Source organism: Furipterus horrens, unplaced genomic scaffold (genome assembly GCF_987537825.1).
Source record: "Furipterus horrens unplaced genomic scaffold, mFurHor1.1.pri manual_scaffold_8, whole genome shotgun sequence".
NCBI lineage: Eukaryota > Metazoa > Chordata > Mammalia > Chiroptera > Furipteridae > Furipterus > Furipterus horrens.
The window spans coordinates 34,180,515-34,204,858 of NW_028327178.1; positions in this window are offsets into that span (position 1 = coordinate 34,180,515).

Consider the following 24,344-nt stretch of genomic DNA (forward strand, 5'->3'; position numbering starts at 1 on the left):
AACTTAAAGCTAAAAAAATTTAATTGATAATCTACTTTGAAAGAATCTTGTAAGAAATAGTAAAGTGTTGCAGAAAGCACATGGATTTTGTAATTAAACATACTTGGGTTTTAACTCTAGCCCTCTGTTATATACATAAGACAAAAAAATTAATCTTTTAATCTTCAGTTAACTAATATATAAAATAGAAATAATCTAGGTTCTTGTGAAGGTTGCATAAAATAATTTTACGTGTAGCACTAACCACAATTTCTGGCACAGTAACTGTTCACTAAAAAGACCCCTCATAGAATAAGTGAAGACTTATAGGCTATTAAATCATTAAATCATGTAATCAGGTGAGTTATCAAAGTTAATATTAAAGGTACAGGTTCTCTCCAAGCCTATTAATAAATTGTCCTTTTCTCACTGATGTCACCAAATATCTCTCTTATGATCGTGTGCCAAGGTATAAAAACAATAGACAGTGAACAAAATAATGAATGATTTTGAAGCTAATTTCTACATACACTGGTAAAAATGCATTGATTATATGACAAATGGAAGCAAAAGAGAAGTGTGAAATAGTATAAATGATTTAATGAGTTTAAGACTCAAAGATAATACTTGGCATTATATTTAAGGGGGAGAGGACTATCCGTGGCCACAGATTTTAATATATTGGTTTTTCTGAGGAATATTCTGTAGTAAAATAGGTTTTATTTGTTTGCTTGTTTTAATTTGTTCTTCATGTCTCTTACAATTATAATGATCTTTAGACTTAGATTTTGTTTCCCCCTATGGATATAATAAATTAAGCTTTTTTTATACTGTGGCTGATTACATTTGCATACGTTAAATTCATTCTGATCTTTATTGTACTTGATTTTAGCTTAGAAATGTTCTAGTACACTTATTTTTATTTCCTATTTTTCTTCAGCAAAATGTACTAAGGGAAAAAAGAAAAAATTGACTTGTAGCCAATATGAAAAATAAGGATAGTTTATAAAAATCATAACAACAAAATTCAGGGATTAAAACATTAAACCAACAAATTTCCCTCTCAAAGAAAATACTTTTATAAAAATAAGGAGGGTAATTTCTTGGAGAATCCAGTCTTAGAAAACAAGAGCCCTGACTATTTTAAAGAAATTTTTTATTTTCAATTATATCATTAAAGCAAGGTTCAGGTATTATATTTTATATCATTAAAAGTAATAGCTATCTGGAAACATGAATATATGTTTAAGTTTCTAGTACTCTCAGAATAAAGCTCTATTGCTATGTTTAAAAATTGTAATAGCATTTTTTTTATATAAAGCCAGGTGAATGCTAGGCCTAATTGCTACCTTCTGCACCTGTTTAAAACAGACAATCATTTAAAGCCAAATTAATCCAAAACAAACAAAGTATATTATATTGATGAGCACTATGGCCTAAGTAACAATTCCATCTAGCCACATCCACAGCCTTTGTAAAAAGTCTTAAATTAAAATTAAAATAACTATCACCAGGAAAACAATCACCTAAAGATTCTGTTGTTTAGAATTTTAGCCATCATCATTAAATATTTGATATACATAAATAAAACTCTGAATCTTGGGTCCTATATGACATGTTGATCAAGTCAATGTTTTTGAGAGGGACAAAGAAACATAAAACCACAGAGTAAAATTGCTCTAGCCCAAACCTTGATGAGCCAAATTTGAGTGTACACCCCCAGGTGCATATGGAAATGAAGATCAGTTACTTGTGATCTCTTAAATAGCAGGTAATCTGAGTTTCTAAGGTAAGATTCTCAAGAACTTTGTGGAAATCTAAGGTATAGTTCCTCACTTTATTAAAAAAAGTGTCCACTATGATTGGAAATTACCAGACAAAGCAGTTGCCTCTCCCGTCTGCGGGTTAGTAGCCATGAGGTTTGGCTGGGAATAGACCCCAAACTAGCCTTCACTGGTTAGGATATTTCATATTCCCTGCAGCAGTCATACATGGCCTTCAAGGATGGGTGGCTGTGTGGTTTAAAACGGTCCAGTTGGGTATTTTCTTCTGCAGATGTGAATGGCGAAACACATAGTCCTAGTTGGTGCTAGTAGTTCTTTACCAGTATGTTTGCCCAATTCACAGCAGAGGGCCCACACAAAGGTGTCAGAGAAAATCAGGACCATGCCTGAGTTCTCTTCTAGCTCTGAACATTTTAGTTACAGGGTACAGCTAATCCCCTTTAGTATTAAAGCCAATTAGGTGCAACCTAAAGCATTCTAAACTGAAGCAAGACAGGCTTGTCTGCTCATCCAGAACCTGGCTAAATTCAGTGGGCATGTTTTCTATCTCCAAAGACGACAAGAGTTAAGAATTACTGACCCAGCATATACTGTGTCCTAAGAGCAGTACACATCTCTGATTTATGATCCCCTGGAAACTTGAACATATTGAGCTGCCTACTTGTGCCCTCTCAGCTTCTGTCACCTAAGCAGACACTCTGCTTTAGGTTATGACATAAAGTCGTTACAATGAAGCAAAGTCTCTTCATATCCAAACAGATCCAGGTACATTCCCTTAAAACAGCCACCACCATCACCTTGGAAGTTGGCCTCCCCCGCCGCTCATCACCCTGCTCTGCCGCACCCATACAAATCTTTGTAACAAAAGGGGAGCATTAAAGAGTCACTGAGAACGAATGGCTTCATTCCCCTTTAACTCTGCTGCTGGTAGCAGCTAGAACATCTGAGAATTGGTGCCTTCAGTCACTCCCCAAGTTTCAAGGGGGTCTGCGCTTACTCAGTTTTCCAAACAAGAAAGGATGACGCCAGCAAGAGAAAAGAGAAGGCGCACACAAAATTCTTCCTTCCTTCAGGATCACCAATGCTGCTGATGAGTTTACCAACACTGAACTTCCAGAAGGGTGGATGAGGGCTTCTTTCCATCCATCCAATCTTGGACATCAGGGCAGATGGGGAAGGTGTAAGAATCTTCTAAGAGTTTCAGAGTCACCAATCCCCAAAAGACAGCAAACAACCAGAAATGTGTGACTTTATTATTTTTTTTGTACAAAAGTACACATGGATACATAACTTCTCCTTTAAGCATCCAAAACTTTCCTTAGTAATTATCCATGTATACAAAAAAATATGAAGAGAAAGGTGTCCCTTTGAGCTAGTGCACAGAAAAATAACACGATGTTCGGTTAGAATTATATTATGATACCAAAATTAACAGGTATGAAATTCTAACTGGAGGTGCCAGCTAAAGATATAAATTTCAGTAAACATTTAAATGAATTTTTAAAACTTGTAATTTAACTCAAATTCAATCACAGAGAGGGCATAAAAGGAGAGTTGTTCAAGTGCTGTGAGCCCATTTCTCCCCAGGAAGAGGTTGGGAATCATTAGCTGCTCATCCCAGTTTCAGTAAAAGGGGCTTCAAATAGATCACCAGCGTGTCCACTCAAATGACGGATACACTGAATTGTGTCTTACTCCTGCCCACACACAAAAGCTGCTTCCTCAGTGTAAAGGACAATGTGCAAAGAGTTCATATTTCCCTTGGACAAAAAGCAAGCCATACATACAGATCAAAGCCGGAGGTAGATCGAACTCACTCCCAACATAAAAGGACCACCCAGAAGATCAACAGTCCTTAGCAGAGAAAAACTAAGCCAGATTCCTTCCAATTGCAGAAAGAGAAGTGGTGAACCAGAGGAGAGCGAATAACTAAGAATTTCCCAGCAACCCCTCGATCTAACTCCGGACTGATCAGATACCTAAGTCAGGAAGCTAAAGAAGGAAGATATTGGAAGGACAAAGAAAGGTGACTAACAAGTTCTAGCTGGGGAAAGGGGACATTTTGAGACTAAAAGATTTAAATTTTATATGAGATATGACATTCTAATTTCAGACTTTGGTACTTAAGAGGGACTCTTGGATCGTTTTTACCTAATTCTGATCAGAAAAGTCATGGAAATGACCAAGTGTTTAATTGGAGAACTTTAGAGGTAAGAACTTTTCTCACTTGTTTAAAAGGGGTGATGGAAGTCAGTATGAAGTTATTTAATATATTTTTAAACATGATTGAGGATTTTAAAATATACTTGTATGATAAGATTTTGGAGGGGAGGAAAAAGATCTCTGTTAGGAACATTTCAGCACAACCAAGAGGTTGCGAGATTAACAGAAGAATGACATTTGGAGCAAAAGGTTGCTCTTTATCTGAGGGGTGAAAAAGCTGTCAACAGGAACTGAGACATTGCTGAAACGCGACGCGACGAACTGGAAAGTGAGAGACAAAAGGAACTTCGACTTCTTTGAAAGATTTGTTGAATACATGAACAATGTTTCATATTTACTACCTAAGCTTTGGAAATGTATTATAATCTAAAGATTTCCTTATATTAATATAATTATGTCTATTTTACAATGAAACTTCCTTAATATGTAAGGTCATGTGTGTTTGTTTACTAATACGAAACCTAGCATTGTTATCAATAGTCATTGAATTAGCTCATGTTTCCTCCAAAAAGCTCAAAGCAAAGTAATCATCATCTCAGGTGTTTCTGTGAAGTAGACAGGAGAGCTCATTATTAGGAAAGTAAGTAAGGCACACAGATTTGGAATGATTTTCCAAAGTCCCCACAGTGAATTGATTCGTGGCAGCTAAAATTAACTGCCTTTTTCTTGATTTATAGCTCATTGCTTAAGAGCATTAGTATACCTGTTGAACATTTTTTGTACAAACGCTAAAATGTGCAATCTGAATTTGTTTTCAGTAATTAGTAAATATTTATTTGGTGCTCACTCTATTCAGGCACTCTGTTAGATGATGCCATACAGTTTTAAAGACTATAAACTGTCAAAACAACCAAACATATTAGGAATACTAGTAATTGTGACAAATATTATTAAGCAATTTAATTGTGTTGCCAACACAACTATTTCAATTTTATGTTGCCTACAGATGGAAGAAGGGAATGTGAAGCCATGAAAGGTTTTTATTTATCCATTTTCAGGTTCTATTCAGCCAATAAACTTTATCTCACTGATTGCAAACAACAACAAAAATGTTTTATTTGAGATGTTAAGGGCTTGTTGTTTTCATTCAAATATTTTTTCTTTATTTATCCTGTTGTGTGGTTTGCATTTTTAATAGATTTAACTAAAAATTTCAAACATTTTAGTTGTAATATTACTCTTTTGTTACTTACACATTATTCTATTTTTTAATCAGCCAAAATGCAATTCTTTCTGTGTTTCTTTTTTTCTAACCACAATATATCATTAGCAAAAATCAATCTTGGAATGAATGCATGTAGGTGCTAATGGCTCTTGTTCTGTGTTAGTTGAACCAGGAACTTTTTATTAACATCCATTGTGCAATGTATAAGTAAAGAGATAAATGTATAAATATGTGTAATTGTTATTTTTATACAAAGTCATGAAAAATTATAGTTTATAGAGTATGTAAAAAGAGCTCATTTTGCTCTCTGTATAACTGAGCACTGCTTCCAATCTTGACATCCCTTATTCTCAGTGACTAGAAGACTGGCCATACACTTCTCAAAACCCCTTGCTACATGGATTCCAGGTTATATCTTAGCAATGACAGGCACTTGTGAGATACTTGTAAGGTATAAAAATGGAAGCAGTACACAAATAATTGCTTCTAAGTCAGTGGGGGGCAGACACATGCCCTTCAGCAGATGTGTGATTTTGCAGTGACTTCCAGGTGTTACCTAGTAAGTCACCTACCATGGCACTGTAAGACTTTGGGATGATTATTAGCAGTTTTCCGTGGCTTTTGAAATTCCCTGCCCCTCTGTAAGGTAGTGGTGAGCCTGAGAGTTAACAATGATTTTTCATGACTTTTGCTTCTCTGGGCACTTCAATAATTCAGAAGGCATCTAAGGCCCTCTACTAAATCCTCTCTTGTCTGAGCTAATCCATGTAGTTGCTATTGTCCAGTAGTACCTTCTAAGAAAATATTTGGTACTGAAAGTAGTCTTAGAAAGTAATCTTTGAAGATGATAAGGATCTGGGATAGCTGAGAAAATAACCTCATTGTCATGGTCTATGACATTCAAAGACTTTAAAATAACCTTTAACTAATCACTAAATTTGCCTGAAATGAAGTACCTATTAAAGGCAAGGATTTGGGATAACAAGAGACTGCTAAAATAAAACAATCTATTGTAAATAATGATAAGAAGGACCATTAGACAGTCTATCTGCTTCTGGCTGCATAATTTATTTCTACAAAAAGAAATTCAATTGCTCAGGGTTTTAAATTTTCAACTCAATGCATATCCAAAAAACAAAAGAGCTTCCTATACTGTATCATATTCTTGTAGCCAAATATATGACTTATGCTTTTGAAAACTAGACTCAAAGTCTGATGATGCATAATCTAGAATTATAAAGAACTTTGAATGTATAACCTTGCTTAGTAGCTTATGTGAAATTTAGGGCATTTATTGGGAAAGAGTTGGGACTTTGGGGTGGATTCTGATGGATCTGAACCTCCAAATTCCACTGAACTTCCTTTAAAATAGAAGGAGCCCTTCCTTCCCTGTCTAAAAAACATGTTAAGGGACACACTTGAGGCAGTTGCCTTGTTTGGGGTTATTAATTCTCCACAAGATATGCCCAATCACCTTGCATCATTTATAAACCCATAACTATACTCAGATCACAGGAAGGTGGGTATGAAGTCTGGAGCTTGTCCAACAAAAGAATTGAAGGTTTTGTTGATTTCTACTGGTGAAAACCTGGGTAGGAATGCTGTGAATAGATTCTAAGGGTCCTAGTACAGGGAGACAGAAATGAAAAGTTGGGTTAAGTCACATTTATTCATGTAATTGCAGTTCCCAGATCTAGTGGATTCAAGAGGTTTGATGTTTGGGCATATAATTGTGGTTTACCAGATTACTTATTTGGTAGATCGAAATCTGAGCTCTGTGGTAGCCAAGGTTAAATGAAGAGTGAAGATTTCCAGGGTATAATGTAGATGAGTGTATACAAAGAAAGGTAGAAATGCAAGTGCAGATTTATCAAATGTTGCTAGCTACTCATCCTCTCAGGTGTTAACTGGATGCTCTCCAAGGACATTCCTTCACCAAAGTGCTAAGAAATACCCAGTGAAGCCAAGAATGATTACAGCAAGTAATCCCATTTAAATGGGCTTCCTAAATTTAGTGGGGCTAATGGAATTCTGGAGTTTGGCAGAGCCAAGTTACTTTGCTGAAGCATGAAGGCCAGAGACAAGTGGACATGACCCCCAAAGTGGGCAGCCTGCTAAAGCAGTAAGCAAAATGACTTAAGCTACAGGAATCATTGGTGGGCACCAATAGATCGTAGTATCCACTGAACTGAAATAGAATTCCTACCTGCTAGCTAATTTATTTTTATAATTTAAAACATTTTAGCTCTCATTACTAGTTTTTGGCAAATTTGAGAGTCATGGTCTCTCGCCCAATGTCCAGACTCAGAACCCCTGGAATGAAAAGCCTGCCAGGTTTTTTGAAGAAGTACCCTATGCCCTGGCCAGTATGGCTCTATTGGTTGGAGCATCATCCCATAACTGAAGGGTTGCAGGATTAATTTCTAATCAGGAACGTACCTAGTTTGTGGGTTTGCTCCCCAGTTCAGGCATATATACAATATGACCCCTGGTCCAAGTGCATATGGGAGGCAACCAATTGACATTTCTTTCTCACATCAATGTTTCTCTCTCTCCCTTCCTCTCTCTCCAAAAGCAATGAAAAAATGCCCTTGGATGAGGAAAAAGAAAGAAGTATCTTGCATCTTTGCCAAAATAATAAACTCTGAAACTTTGTGATTCCTCAAAGGGGCCTATAGACATCAATGAGAAAAACCGTGGGTTATATAAAACTAGGCAAAATTCTCATTTGTGAATATATAGTAGACTACAATATACTCTGCCAATGCCAGAATACCCAGATTGGTTCTTTGACTCATGGGATATTAATAAGAAATGATTATTTGTCTCTGGAACTGCTTACCCACTTCCATGTTGCAAACTAAATTAGAGGATTGCACATATTAGTGCCACCAAAAAAGACTAGAAGTGTGCAGATATAGGATGGCTTTAGAGAAAGAAAGGGAATTATTGTAAACGTAACCAGGAAGTATGTTTGTGTGGACAATCACCCTTTCTTTTATGTAATATTACTGAAGATCATATATTGTACAACCCTGGCTTGTTTGGCTCGGTGGATTGAGCGTCGGCCTGCGAGCTAAGTGTCGCTGGTTCGATCTTCCAGTCAGGGCACATCAGAGAAGGAAAACTCTGACACCAAAAAACCTCCACTGCCTTGCGGCATACCTCTTCAGGGGAAAGGCTAAGGGAGTAAACCCCGACAGAAAATCCGGAGCCGGAGTCCCTAAGGCGGTTTGACGTTGTAGTCAACACCGGCAACTCCTGCGGCGCACCTGAAGCCAAGCTGTATTGACTCCGTCTTTCCCTTGGACCCTTCAGCTGCGAAGAGAGGGGGGGTCTGCTGCATGGGCAACAGCAGACCCTCCATATCACCCTGCCCAGGCTCTGTAGCTTCAGCTTCACTGGAGAGGACACTCCAGCGTCATCGTAAGATGTCGATTCAACACGGGAGGAGACAGATACCGTGTCACTCCCGAGTCGGACTGCACAGCCATTCTCGGCGGTGCAGATAGACTCTTGAGAAGCTACACCATCGTCTCTCGAGACGGATGGCTGCCAACAACCAGGAAGTAACTCTTTTCTATTTAGCTGATTTTCCATATGTGCTTTTTTCAAGTAAATCAACACATCAATGAGATCTGGTATGCAGAAACTGATCAGGCAAATACTTCTTCGATATGTTACTAAGGAAAAAATACAGCAAAGAGATCTGCTTTCCCTTCATAGTGTAACAGTATATCTTCACTTCATCTCAAGGGTAAATCAACTGTACACCCTTCTGTCATAATCTAATCCAGCTTGATCACTCAGCCAGCCCATAAGACATTGTCTTAATCTACTTCATTCATTGTGGTGGATTGCATTTTCCAAGATGAAATGTTGGTCTATGTAGGCTTCTCTTAAGCTCAGATGAATCCTATCCAAGACACCTGGCTCTTTTGTTTGAGCAAACACTGTGTTGGGGCCTTTTATTATGAAATCCAGGGTACTAAAATGGGGTATAAAGTAAGCTAAATGACTTTGCTTAAGCTTTTTAAAATTAATTTTCCATTTTCTTTTGTAAGCTCAAGAAAGAAAAGTTTTAGAGAAACCTGTGGACTTGAAGAAAAGAGATAGTGGAGAAAGACCTCTATAAAGAGTAAGGGTGGGAATCAGCCATAAGCCATGAGGCTAGGTCCTCAGGAGAAAGCTGGCTCTCATGAAGGAAATGCCTGTGACTTGGAAATCATGACATCTGTTATTGATAATATAGAAGGAAGTTGTTATTGTTCCGTGCAATAACCTTCACTTTTTAACCTCCTACATTTAGGAAAACCTCTATAAATTTTAGAAATCACAATAGTGCACTTCACTGTACTTTCTTAGTGTTGAATGCAAGGACTAGGATATCACCTGGCACATCGTAAGTGCTCATTAAAAAATGAAATAAACAGCTGATTAGTGATGCTTTGGGAAATGTTTTTTTGGAATAATGTTTTTTCTGTGCTTGGGATAAAGTATGAGGAGTGAATACTGCTAAATATACAGATTAAACAACTACATATACTTTTTTTTAAAGTGGTGATTGAGAGTTCGGAGGAAGAGGGATAGACCACCTCACATGTTTAGGCACATGTACCCCCCAAAACCTGAAGAACCCTTAGAAATACTGAGGAGGGTATGGGTTTTCCATCAGTTCCTTGGGATGGTATATGGGCATCAAAGGAAAGGTTGACTCCAAGAGGCTGATGGACTTGAAGATATTAGGTAATATATAACAAATCCATATCAGATAAATGTGCACTCAGCTTGGTGAGAGTTAGAAGTAACTGACTTAGCTCTTGTGTGCAAAGGAAAAATGCAAAGGGCAGAGGTGCGCGCACAGTCCTAGTTTAGACTAAAGTAGTGTGTACCTGAAGGGACAAGCCCTACCAGCTGCCTACCATATAAACGCCATCTGATGGGCTTTTTAATTTCATGTTGGACCCTTGAAAGGAGAGGATCCTACTCCACTGGAGAATGAACATTGTTACGTGCTATGGGTGTCTGAGGCCTCCAAACAAGTCATGAATGGGGCAGTAAGTCTGTTCGTGCAGGACCCAGATGGAGAACTGCGACTGTGGGAACAGTGTTCCCAAGCACACAGATGTTCTGTCATCTCATAGCTCTCGGAAGGGCTGTCCACTCAGACATTGCTCCTATTCTCTCTGTTCTCTGAGGGGGCCCAAGGGAAGAACCACATAGTGGTCACCTGGGCTACAGAAACATCTTACTTGTAGGGAGGTTCAAAAGCAAAATATTGTATAACAGAACTGCAACAACAACAACAAAAAAAGCATCCTTTTGAACTATTTCTCTCTAGGACTCTTAAATTTGTATTTAAACCTCAGTACACGGTTTTCACCAAGTGCTGGCAGACTGGATACTGATTTTCACAGGAATAAAACTTCAGGCTGTGCAAATGGTAGCTGTCTTTATTTCTCTACAACTGAAGTGAATTTAGCCCTTCAGCCCTAGTTTCTGCTGATGGTGGTAAATTTTAGGTGGAATCAAGGACCACTCTCTCCAATTTGTCATTAGTTAGCACCTTCAGGTATAAACTCATTTTCTTTCAGGTAATTTCTTGGACTATTAGAATGTGTTCCTTCTTTCTTTCATTCCCTCCAGAGGCCATCTGAATCCTGAGTATGTGCTTGTGTGTCTGTGTTGGAGAGGTGCATATGCGATCTTTGGTTTAGTCTAGAATAGTGCTTTTCCAACTGAAGTCCCCAACCAGCAACATAGCAGCACCAGACACTTGTTAGAAATGCAAATCCTTGGATGCCATCCCACATGGACTAACTCAATCAGAAACTTTGGTTGAGAGCCCAGGAATCTGTGTTTTAATAAGGCCTCTGGGTGATTCTGTTGCCCACTCACTTCCGTGAAGCACTGGCCCAAAGTCATCGGCATCCACCGTCCTTGGTTAGTGATGAGACCTATGATCATCACTGGTGTTTGGTTTTATGGCACCTACCTCCACAGCATGCACAACTGCAATGTCTTCCCAGCCTCATGGGTTACCTCTGTGGTCTTTTTCTTTTTCTTTGGCCTGACGAGAGTGGCTGGTGTGCTCCTCTCTATTTCTGTGCCTGTTCGAAGCCCGGAATACTCTTGAATACTCTTCTCTAGACATTTCTACTTTAGAGCTTAACAGTTCTATGCTCAACACAGAGCTTCTCTAAAGAGTTGCGGTCTCCCTACTAATATGGAACCTGGGCAATGCATCTCTTCCCTGAATGCCCCCAACATCCCCGGAGTTTTCATTATCTTTTCTCACCAGGGTTTGATCTAAGGGTGCAGGGTGGAAGACCAGATTCTCAGGTCTTCCCTGTTCTGCTATTCCCTCTCTCTCCCTTTTTTAATCTCATTTGTTCTCCATAGTCAGGAAGTTGTTCTGTTTTGTTTTTTGTCTGGCTTCCTATGAAACACACAAAGAAGCAAACAAATAAAACCTTAATAGCCACTACTAAGAAACATCATTTTTGAAAGACCCCTGCTCTTTACACAAATCATTTTTTCACTAGTAATGTCCACTCTTGTCATTGAAAACCGTAACTTGAAATTCTATGGGCCCATAAAATATCTCAAAATCCGTTTTACATTGCAAACCCTTAGCATTGACTGGTTCTTTGCATGCTTGCCTTAAAACCCTAATTTTCCTTTAGGTAATCAATGATACCTCTTCCTGATTAGAAGAAGAGGAAGTATAAGAATATGTGGAAATGGGTTAGATGAAGTTGTGGAATAAATGAAAGTGTCAAGAATAGGTTTTTTAAAGGCTGTGTGGAAAAGCAAACATATTAATTAAAATTTCAAGATATTATCACACCATACTTGAAACCTGATTTAGAAACATTGTCATGGTTTTCTATGCATACTATCTAATTCAAATCACTTAACGTGAAAATCTTTTTCCTACTAACCTGATTATTATTAAATATTCCTTTTAACATATTATTTTTCTCCTTGGGTTCCTTCAAAACATCCCCTTTTCACATAATTTACAGACAAGTCTTTACATAAAATTTCATATGTCCATGCACAGCAACAAATACTTGAAAATGAATGAATAAATTTCAAACCACCCCTGACCTGGTCTTGATTCTTGTATTAAACATTATTTCTAATATATCACTTACTCCCAATTATACTCAGCCTAATTTACATTATAAAGAGATTCATATTAAAAATGTAGTCTGCATTACTGGGCTCAGTCTGACTCCAGGATCTAGCATCAATTTTTACCTTTTTACCTTTGTTGAGAATCACTTAGGCAATAGCAGACCAAAACTCTAGGCTCAGAATCAAGTTACACCTATATACCTTAATGTAATAAAGTTTCTGCTTTATTTTCAAGAATCAGTCCTTACCATAATCGCAGTCATTATTTGTTTGGCTCACTTTCTACTGAAATTCAACAACAACAACATTAAGTATTCAATGATACCGTTTTTAATTCATTTGAATTTTTCATTTTATTGGTACTATTAAAATAGTTTCATTGACTTTTGAAAAATCAAGTTTTCCTCCATTTACTTTAGTTCTAGTGCTGTGATGTGACCCAAAATAGATTCTATTTGTCAGGGTTTCACAGGCTGACTGAGCCACCATTAATCATTTATTCCAACACTTAGAATTCAATAAAATACTGATAGCTAAATTTAGAGTAACTAATCATAATTTCTACACTTGTATTATGTAATCTTTGGCTAAAAGATTTTTTCATTAAACGTGATATATAAGGTTACAATGGCAGTTTCTATTTTACATTTCTAGTCTTCTGTATTTCATATTTCAGTGCTATGTGAAATTCTGTGAAATAATGGGGGAACTATAACAGTCTTTTAAAAATTCCCAGCAGCAGATATAGTCAAACTTTCTACAATTTTGGGTTCTCTGTTTGATGACAAAATCATTTCCAGCTCTTGTTCCAGGTATTACAGAGTATTTTATTGTAATGATGTGTCATCTCTGTTCTATATCACCACTTCTCAATGCACTTCTGTCAAGGGATTGTGGCGATACAGTGGTGCTTCGTGATTACTTTGTGGTGCTCTGTGGCTCCTTTGAAATCCTCTTTTTCTCACTCACTCTCCCTCCTGGCAGCCTTTCAGGTTGGAGAAAGATCCACTTGTTCAGAATTACCCATATAGCCATGCGTTGAATTAGTTATAGAGAAAGGATCTCTGTTAGAATCGAATGACTCCTTGACAGCCACATATCTGGTTTCCCAGTGAGCTGCATGGAAAACTAAAGACATAGATAAGCTAACACCCTTTTATAAATATAATTTATGAAATGCACATTCAAATGTGTGTTGCTAATGTATTGTTATTATGCTCATGCTAATTCCTACAAAGTTGTTTGGAAAATCTGACATAAACATATTAGGGTATATAAGTAATTATAAACAACAACTCAGATTTAATGTCACAGAATAACCAATTTGAGTGTACATATTTTTAGAGTTTATATTCAGTGGATTTTGAAAAGAGTCAAGGCTTTTTTAAAGTATGTAAAATACTACACATATAGAGAAGCTAATGTGAGTGCATTTTTAAACTATGATGATTTTTACAGGCAAAGAATAGGGCTCTGAATAACACAACTGCTACAATTAACTCAGTTGTCAATAAAGGCAATTTCCAAGGCATCAATTTATAGTTTAAAATATTTCTAAATACTCAGATTTTTGTCATTACTATAGCACTTTAGAAAAAAATATGTACCTGCACCTGAATCATTTTTTTTAAATACTCAATTTAGGTAATTATCAAAATCATTTGTCAGATGTGTTATAGAAAATAGTAGACTATAACTAACATTGTGATAACAACTTTTACAGATGTTGGTGCTTTTTATTTGCAAAGTCAAAACCACAGTTACAATTCTTCTTGTGTCAACAAAACCCTATTCACTGTCTAGCTGAAATCAGTGCCTGAACTGAGAGCAGCCCTCTGACCCAAAGGCCTTCTCATTATTAGTATATCAACTGCAAGAAGAAAGTACTAAAGCAAAAGAATTTATGTAAATTTAAAAGAGGCAATCAACACATTTGTTTCATTCACCAGCTCTAGAAAAACTTTTTAAATGATGCTAATTGTAAATTGTATTTTATATAGATGTTTATTTGTGAAATCATAAACTAACAGTTTTTTTTCTAATTTCTCTGTACTGTAGACAAATATATCTGCCCTATCTTTAAAGATAGGTTTTTTTTTGTAGGTAATTGCCTTTAAAGATAAATCAAAATGAGATATTTATAGCAGTAAACTGAAATATAAAAGTACTAAAGTATACTTTTATAAGATTATGATAATTTATATTAAAACAATGCAAGTCTTTAAGTTATCAATGAAATAAAAAGACCCTGGGCAAAGCTTCTTCATTCTGCTGGTGATAAAGAAGGGTCTGCGGTGCTTTTAGCTCCCATTGCTCAGGACTGGAGTTGTAATCAATTGAAAAAGGGCAAGAAGGGAGAATGTGCAGAGGATCACAAGAATTCACGTTGCCAGTGCCTGCTGCTCCTGACACACCAACAACCCCATTGCCACTCTGGAACACCTGTGGGACCCTGGTGAAGGTGGCCTGGGTCACCCCACGGGAAGTGTTAGGGAGGTGGCTGCAGAGCCAGGCTATATTATAGGACAGCATTACAGAGAAGGAAAAGAAGATGGTGCTAATGTGGCAATTACGCAAGCTTCTAATTGGGAAATTAGCAAGCAGTTCAGGCTTCAAAAATAAATCTACGCAAAACCAACTAAAAGAGCAGTTCTGTTAAGTGAATGCAAGAACATTTCCTTTCACCCCAAATGTTTAACATCTTGTGAAAAAATCTGTTGATCAAAGGTCTAGCATTATTTTTAAATCAGAAAGAGAATGTAGTTTGGGTACAGTATGTTCCAGAAAGAAAGAAAAGCCTGGCTAAAAGATTTGACCCAAAAACTTTCCCCTTTTCTATCATGTGTATGTATAGCATGCAAAACAATGGTGGAAATAATTAGGCTGGTGATAATTCTCCCATCTTTATATTCTTAAAAAGCGCATCAAATATTTTTGATCATATTAGAATTAAAAAAATGTTATGTTATTTTGTAGCCAAATTTAAGGGTCACCAATCCCCATTTAATCTATTATGGACATTCTTATCACCACAAGGTCTTCTTTACTACAAAGAGACTTTATGAAGAAAGACTGCTTGTTGAGATCAATATTATCCCCTAGAGTCCCCTGACAGTTTGTTTATCCAAATTTCTACCCCTTTATGAAATGTGTGTCCTTTGGGCAATGCAGCAGGATTTCCCAAATACCAGACTGCAGACTAGCACCCTTTGTGGCAAAATTTTACTAATTTACAAAATGTTTATTTCTGAAAGGGGCTTGGACTATCATCTGTGTTCCAAACTTGTGTCTCCCCTGCCTGCAGCCTGAGAAGTCCTGGTAGTGGATCCAGAGCTCAGTCACCCAGGGCTCAGGTCCCTGTTCCTATAGGGTACCACTCCCATCCTCCTCACCAGCCATTCCTCTTTCTGTGTCTCCTGAGATTTCCGTGTGCCTTATTGGATAGATATGGTCTATTTTCCGTACTTTAAGGTTATCCAACATTGATTACAGGCTGACTCTGAGCTGGACACTGCCCAAGTCACTAAGAGTCTCAAGGTAAATAAGAAATAAGCCCTGGACTTGAAGAGCTTATGGTTAACTGGCATTAGTCCAAAACTAATAGAGAAGGGGGAAATTTCCACAAGGAATGACCAGATAGCAGCAGAGCTTATAGTTCCACCTGGGATTCTATCAAGGCTTTCAGGAGGGGATTATCATGAACTAGTATTGAAAAATGAAGATGAAGGCTAGTCAGTTACTTAAGGAAAAGTGGAAGGGCTTTTAGGCCCAGATTATAGCATAAATGAAGGTCTCCAGGATTATAGTACTACAGTAGTCCCTCTCTATATTGCAGTTCACTTATCATGGCCTCACTGTATCGCGGGATTTTAAAAAACTATTATATTTAATTATTTACCTCAGATTTTTTGCTATATCGCGGGGTTTTGCGGTACTGTATGCATATGTTGTAAAAGTAACATAGGTTTAAGGGTGTAGAATATGTTTAAGAACATAAGTAGTGTTTATAAAAGTGTGAAAAAGGTTAATAAGGGAGTGGGAAAGGTTAATAAGGGACTGGGAACGGTTTATAAGTGTGTGGGAAGGGTTTATAAAGCTTTAAAATATATATAAATACTAAAGTAAATGTAAGGTTCTTCTCGGATTTTTACCTATTGTAGGGGGAGTCTAGAACGTAATACCCACGATAAGTGAGGGAATACTGTATTCATATGTTGAAGCTCAAACCCCCAATGTGTCTGTATTTGGATAAAAGGAGAGTCTCTGTTTCTCTCTCTCTGAAGTGCACATACTAAGGAAAGGCCATATGCACACACAGAAGAGCACTTTCACCAGAACCCAACCGTGCTGGAACCCTGCTCTCTTTCATCCTCTAAATTTAAATTTCTGTTGTTTAAGTCACCCAGTATACAGTATTTTGTTATGGCAGCAAGAGTAGACAAAGTACTCATACACTTGGGCTACTTTTGTTTTCCTTTTTATTGAATTTATTGGGGTGACACTGGCTAACAAAATTATATAGGTTTCAGGCACAGGATTCTGCAACACATCATCTGTACAGTGTATTGTGTGTTCACCACCCCAGGTCAAGTTTCCATCCACCGCCATGTCCCACCCTTAAACCCTCCTCCACCACCCTCCATCCCTCCCTCCAGGCAATGAACACATTGTGCACTTAGGTTACAGTTTAAAAAATTAAATTCCTTGAGAATAGAAAATGTATAGGTATACTAATGACAAATTTTATATAGCCAGATTAATTATTAAAGTCTGGGAAGGTGAAAGAAATGGATAAAGGAAGCACAATTGGTTAAAAAAACAGCCTCTTTGTTGCTATTTTGATTAATAAACAAATAGTTATGAATATATTGTAATGATGAGGAGATACCACTAACAGAATTAAACACAGGAAATCTGCTTTCTAAAACTGTTGAGAAGATAACAGTAAACAATTAGCCTGTAGAACAGAGGTCAAATGCGAGCAAACAAAAAACAGACAACAGAACTACCCATCAGACCAAGAAAATTAACAAATATAGTTTAAATTCCCCTATTAAAAAGGAAAAATGTATCAGACTAAGCAAAATATAATGCTGTGATTTGAAGAGGCATTTCAATACATTTAAGAGAGATTTAAATAATAATAAAAATAATTACATCAGAGTTGGCAACTCACACAAATGGGACTAAAAAGGGCAGTTATATATTGAAAAAAAGTCACAAACAGTAAGAGAAATGACACTACTGAGTACCTAAAGGCGAATAGCTTAAAACACATAAAATAAAATTATTAAAATCATAGGAAATTACATTTTAAACACTCTATCTATCTAATCTATTTTATCTATTGTTAAACATCAAAATATGCCAATAGACAGATAGCCAGATGGATGGATAGATATAACACATATCTATATTTTTAAATTAATGTCTATATTGTTCTGACAAAAACGATTGTAAGGAGTATGGACAAGGTAGAACTGGCATCGGTATACGTAATGTATCTTCTACTCCCCTGAGGGAAGATCATTGTCCATGGGTGTCTTGCATTTCTGCACATTGTACGAGCTGAAGCACTATATTCCTTTGTTCCAGACCATCTTTCCAAGGATGTTTTTTGTAGAAAACAACCTTGGAAGAGAAACACAGTCTACATCTGAAGTAAATGGCTGGCTTGCTTAGAATCTTGGAATATAAACACAGTCTCCCTCGGGAACAAAGGACAGATGATTATGAAAAAGAATAAGGTTCCTTAAGCTCAGGATTCCTCTTCTGTAACTATACACTGTGCTTACAGGTGCCACATGGTCCTCTTCACCTCATCTTGTAGAAATCACAGCCTGGGGAGCTGCCACAAGAAAACAATGATGCCGTAGCCATTGCCGTTGCTGTAAGTAATACAATATTTTCTCCCTAACCCAGGAATTAGCTGTCTTCTCCCAACAATCATACAACAATGGAAGCTAGTAAGTAGGACAAAATCTCAACCATTCACAGTATGGGCATTACCAGTAACTTTCTTTGTGTAAAATATGCAAGAAGCATAGAAGAAGATTGATACCAGACCAAAAGTGAAGTCAATAATCTAAAGAAAGCAAAAGTATGCTCTGTATTAGCTGACAACAATGGAATTAAAATATATAAATATTCTGTCAGTAAAACAAAATTCATCCACATAGATATGAAAACACACCTTTTAAAATAACTATTGAGCCAAAGAAGAGATTAAAACATAATATAGAAAAATATTAAAGCAAAAAATATGTACAAAATGAATTCATAAGTATAAATATTTTTCTATGTTCATGAAAGATGCAAACAACCTTAAATTTTTGAAAAATAACATCAGTTTACAATAAGGGAATAATTATGTAACAAAATTAATTAATAGAAAATTAAAACCAGCAAAATATACCCAAATACTTAAAAACAGAATAAAAGCTAATGTTTAATGATGTTATTAGCAAATATCAAATACAGTTATAAGTGATAAATACAATATAACAGTACTTTTAGAAATAGAATACCAAATATTTCCAGGAATAAATCAACATGTCTCACAGAAAATGTTTTTAAATCAGAAATAAATCTTAGAAATAGAATTTGATACTACATAAAAGAATTCATAAAATTAGATTTATTTCAGGAATGCAAAAAATCATGTTACATAATTCATTATAATGCATTCAATTATTAGGTCAATTAAAAATTTATAGTTATCATAATTTTAACAAGGCATTGAAAAATTGAACAGTTATAATTACTGAAAACAACTTGATTAAAGAATGTGCCATAAACATGATTAAAAAATAGTCACTATCATAGTTTTCTAATGTTTAACCCCAAGAGAGGCTGGTATTAAATGTGGGGAATAAAAACAGGGATGTCTAACATCCTTATTAGAAAGCTTTGGTCCATGTTAGAACTGTAAATAAAAGACTTAAAGAACAGTGATTCTTTTAAAGAAAATCCAAAATGGCATCCCATGGAAGATGTATACAATTATTGTATTACAGGAGAAAAATACAAAAATAATAGCATGCTTATATACAGGTAACAGCAAATGTAGAAATAAAATTGTATAAAGAAATTTTACTTCTTGCAACAAAAAATATAAAATCCCAGAGGTTTGTTTTAATAAACACACATTTAACATATGAAGAACATGATAATATTTCTGAAAGCTATAAAGGACTTATATGGGAAGGCTAAATGCTATACAGATATTAATTATTACCAACTTAATTGCTAGTTACAGCTATTCAAATAAAATCAAATGTGATTTGCAGTAATTTAACAGAATAATGATAAACTTTTCTTGGAACAATAATCAGGTGATCATAACAAAGAAAAATTTTTAAAAGAGGAAGAAGTAAGTCTTCTGCTATAGTTTATGTATTATAACGCTTTAACAATTAAAGTTGGGTAGATTGGATCCAAATACAGAAAGACCCCGATTAATGGACAAAAACAAATAGTATCCCAAAACAACCAGTAAATATACTTGGGACACTAGGTCAGTAATTAATGGTAGGGTCGGAGGTGGAATTGAATCTTCACACTTTTCATCACTGAAAATCTCCAATATACATGTGGGGTGTACAAGAATTAAACCTTTGATAATTTAAGCCACTGAGTTTTAGGAAGTATTTGTTAGCCCAGAATAATTTAGCCTATCCAAACTGATAGTCCTGCTCCAAGATCTAACTTTTTCAGTAAAGTTTAATGTTGACTCATACTATAAGCATACATTTTAAATTATTTATCTTGGGTAACAAGGGGCTTCAGTGTCTTATGGAACTAGGGTGCAAAATCATGTGCTGCCAGTAGGTGTCGTGATCTACATAATGCAGTGAAGGCTAAAAATACCTGGGTTTAAGATTAAGTATGAGTTGGGTGCCACAGATATAAAAATAAGGTAAGTGTTCTTACTGGCCAAGACGTGACTCCAAGTAATAATATATATATTTTAAATTAGGTCTCTGTTTCATCAATTTTTAAATTTATACAATTTTAAATTTCTGTGCATTGGTTTCCTTCAATGTGGACATTTAAAAAAATATTTAGTGGCGCTGTTTGATTGCCACATTGAACTTGATAACTGAAGTCATTGTTATGTCAGTTAAGTAATTTCTGCATAGTATATGTGCTTTTGGGGCAATCAGAGAAGGAAAACTCTGATTCCAAAAAACCTCCGCTGCCTTGCGGCATACCTCTTCAGGGGAAAGGCTAAGGGAGTAAACCCCGACAGAAAATCTGGAGCCGGAGTCCCTAAGGCGGTTTGACGTTGTAGTCAACACCAGCAACTCCTGCGGCGCACCTGAAGCCAAGCTGTATTGACTCTGTCTTTCCCCTTGGATCCTTCAGCTGCAAAGAGAGGGGGGGGGGTCTGCTGCATGGGCAACAGCTGGCCCTCCATATCACTCACTCTGCCCAGGCTTTGTAGCTTCACTGGAGAGGACACTCCAGCGTCATCGCAAGATGTCGACTCAACACGGGAGGAGACAGATACCGGTTATAAGCTCATCCGATTGGCAAAGGAAACGAGCGCCAGGGGTCTCCTCTGACGGTGGGAGAGGTCATCGCACCTCACTGGACAGCTATTGCCCGCCTCAAGCTGGGCAGCCCCCAGCCAATTAGGTGCCGTCTCGCCATGGCTCGCCTGCCCCACTGGGTGCGTGGGGATCAGAGAGGCGTCTCTCGAAAAGTGGGCCACAAAACACTCGCACCAGGCAATTCCAAGCAAAAAACAAGAAAGAAGCCTCCAGCTCTTCGCCTCGCTAGCTGGAACATCAGGACCATGTGTCCCGGACTTACTGCAGACCTTCCGTGGATCAATGATGCCAGGAAAACCACCGTCATCGACAGGGAACTGGCACGACTAAACATCGACATTGCGGCTCTACAGGAGACCCGGTTGGCTGACAACGGAACTATCAGAGAAACCAACTACACCTTCTACTGGCAAGGGAAGTCTCCGGACCAACCAAGACAGCACGGTGTTGGGTTCGCTGTGAAGAACACGCTTGTTAACTCCATAGAGCCACCCACAGGAGGCACAGAGAGATTACTTACCCTCCGATTGTCAACAACTTTCGGCCCAGTCAGCATTCTTAGCGCGTACGCCCCAACCCTCTGCGCCACCACCGAAGAGAAAGAACAGTTCTACCATGCACTGGACGAAGCGTTATCCAAGATCCCCTGAAGTAACGCTCTTTATCTCCTTGGAGACTTCAACGCAAGAGTAGGAGCTGACCACATGGCCTGGCCCACCTGCCTCGGAAACTTTGGGAGAGGTAAGATCAATGAGAATGGTCAGCGACTGCTTGAGCTTTCGTGTCACCACGGCCTGTGCGTGACAAACACATTCTTCAAGTGCAAAGAGATCCACCAGGTGTCATGGAGGCACCCCCGCTCCCGCCACTGGCACCAGCTTGACCTCGTCATCACCAGAAGAACGGATATTGGCAACACCCTCCTCACCCGCAGCTACCACAGTGCAGACTGCGACACGGACCATGCCCTCGTGGTAAGCAAGGTGCGCATAACGTCGAAGAGGTTGCACCACTCCAAGATGAAGGGTTGCCCACGCATCAACACCAGTTGTGCCAGCAACCCAGTCAAGACCCAGCAATTCATCAACAGGATGGAAGATGCACTCGGCGAGGGAATGGCGGCAGACGATATTATCGAATCCAATTGGTCACGTCTCCGCGACGCCATATACAACTCCGCCATTATTGCTTACGGGAAGAAAGAGCGGAAGAACGCTGACTGGTATGAGGCTCACTGGGAAGAAATGGAACCCGTGATCGAGGCTAAGAGGAAGGCCCTACTGGCTTACAAGGCCACGCCCACTCCCAGTACACTTCAAGCTCTACGGGCTGCCAGGAACAAGGTCCAGAAGACCGCCCGCCACTGTGCCAACACCTATTGGCTAAACCTGTGCAGAAGCATCCAGGAAGCTGCCGATATAGGCAACGCACGAGGAATGTATGAGGGTATCAAGAAGGCAACAGGCCCAATCCCCTCCAAGATCGCCCCCCTTAAGTCCAAGACAGGTGAGGTCATCACTGACCAGGAACAGCAAATGTGGCGGTGGACCGAGCACTACCTCGAGCTGTACGCGACGAGGAACACCGTAACAGACACTGCTCTTAACGCCATCCCAGACCTACCAGTCATGGAGGAGCTAGACACCCCACCTACTGCGGCAGAGCTCGGCAAAGCCATCGACCGCCTCGCTTGCGGGAAAGCACCAGGAAGCGATGGAATCCCTCCAGAAATCCTAAAGAGCGGGAAACCAGTCCTGCTACAGCCGCTCCACCATCTACTCTGTCTCTGCTGGAAGGAGGGTTACATCCCCCAGGATATGAGAGACGCCAACATTATCACCATGTACAAGAACAAAGGAGACCGCAGCGACTGCAACAACTACCGGGGCATCTCTCTCCTCAGCGTCGTCGGCAAAGTATTCGCCCGGGTCGCTCTTGCCCGCCTGCAGACCCTTGCTTCCTGCGTCTACCCAGAGTCCCAGTGTGGCTTCAGAGCTGGCCGATCAACAGTGGACATGATCTTCTCCCTACGCCAGCTGCAGGAGAAGTGTCACAAGCAGCATAAACCACTCTACCTCACCTTTATCGACCTCACAAAGGCGTTTGATCTGGTCAGTCGAAGCGGACTCTTCAGCTTGCTACGCAAGATTGGCTGTCCGCCACATCTGCTTGCTGTGGTCATGTCCTTTCACGACAACATGCACAGCACGGTGTCCTACAACGGCGCAACCTCTGAGGCCTTCCCAGTCAGCAGCGGAGTAAAGCAGGGCTGCATCCTCGCGCCTACGCTGTTCGGAATCATCTTCTCCATGCTCCTCCAATACGCCTTTAAGGACTGCAGCGAGGGTGTTTTCATTCACACCAGATCCGATGGCAAGCTCTACAACCTGGCCCGTCTACGAGCCAAGACCAAAGTCAAAGAGGTGCTCATCCGTGAGATGCTCTTCGCCAACGACGCAGCCTTGACATCACACTCTGAAGAGGGACTCCAGCAGTTAGTCACTTGCCTTTCCCACGCATGCAAGGAGTTCGGACTAGCCATCAGCCTGACGAAGACGAACATTATGGCTCAAGGCACGGGGACTCCCCCATGCATCACCATCGACGGATACACCCTGGAGGTTGTCAACGATTTCACTTACCTCGGGTCCACCATCTCGAGCTCTCTGTCAGTCGACTTGGAGGTCAATAGGAGAATCGCCAGGGCAGCCACAGTTATGGCCAAACTGAACCGGCGAGCGTAGAACAATTCCAGCCTCACTGAGAAAACCAGACTGCGCATCTACCAAGCCTGCGTACTCAGCACTCTCCTCTATGGCAGCAAGACGTGGACCACCTACGCAAGGCACGAAAGGAAACTCAACAGCTTCCACATGAGGTGCCTGCGACGCGTCCTGCATGTCGCCTGGCAGGATAAGGTCCCCAACACCGAGGTGCTGAAGCGAGCCAACATGAGCAGTTTGCATGCAGTTCTTAGTGAGAGACGCCTCAGGTGGCTCGGCCATGTCAAAAGAATGGATGCAGGCCGTATTCCCAAAGACCTCCTCTACGGCGAGCTAGCAGAAGGCAAGAGGATGACAGGGCGCCCAAAACTGCGGTTCAAAGACATCTGCAAAAAGGGCATGACACAATGCTCCATCAATCTCAACACATGGGAAGTTCAAGCAGACGACCGCCTAGCCTGGAGGCTCGCGGTCAGGCAAGGTACGTCACGCACAGAGGCTGCGCGCAACGAGGAGGCGGTCCAGAAAAGATCGAGGCGGAAGCAGCGTCAACAGCAGCAACAACAGCCATCTGCCTTCACCTGTAACAAGTGCGGCAGGGATTGTCACTCCCGAATCGGACTGCACAGCCATTCTCGGCGGTGCAGATAGACTCTCAGGAAGCTACGCCATCGTCTCTCGAGACGGACGGCTGCCGCCGCCGCCGCCGACGATTTTAAAATTTTAGTACTTATACAGTACCCCCTTAACAATAATGTATATTACAAAAAAC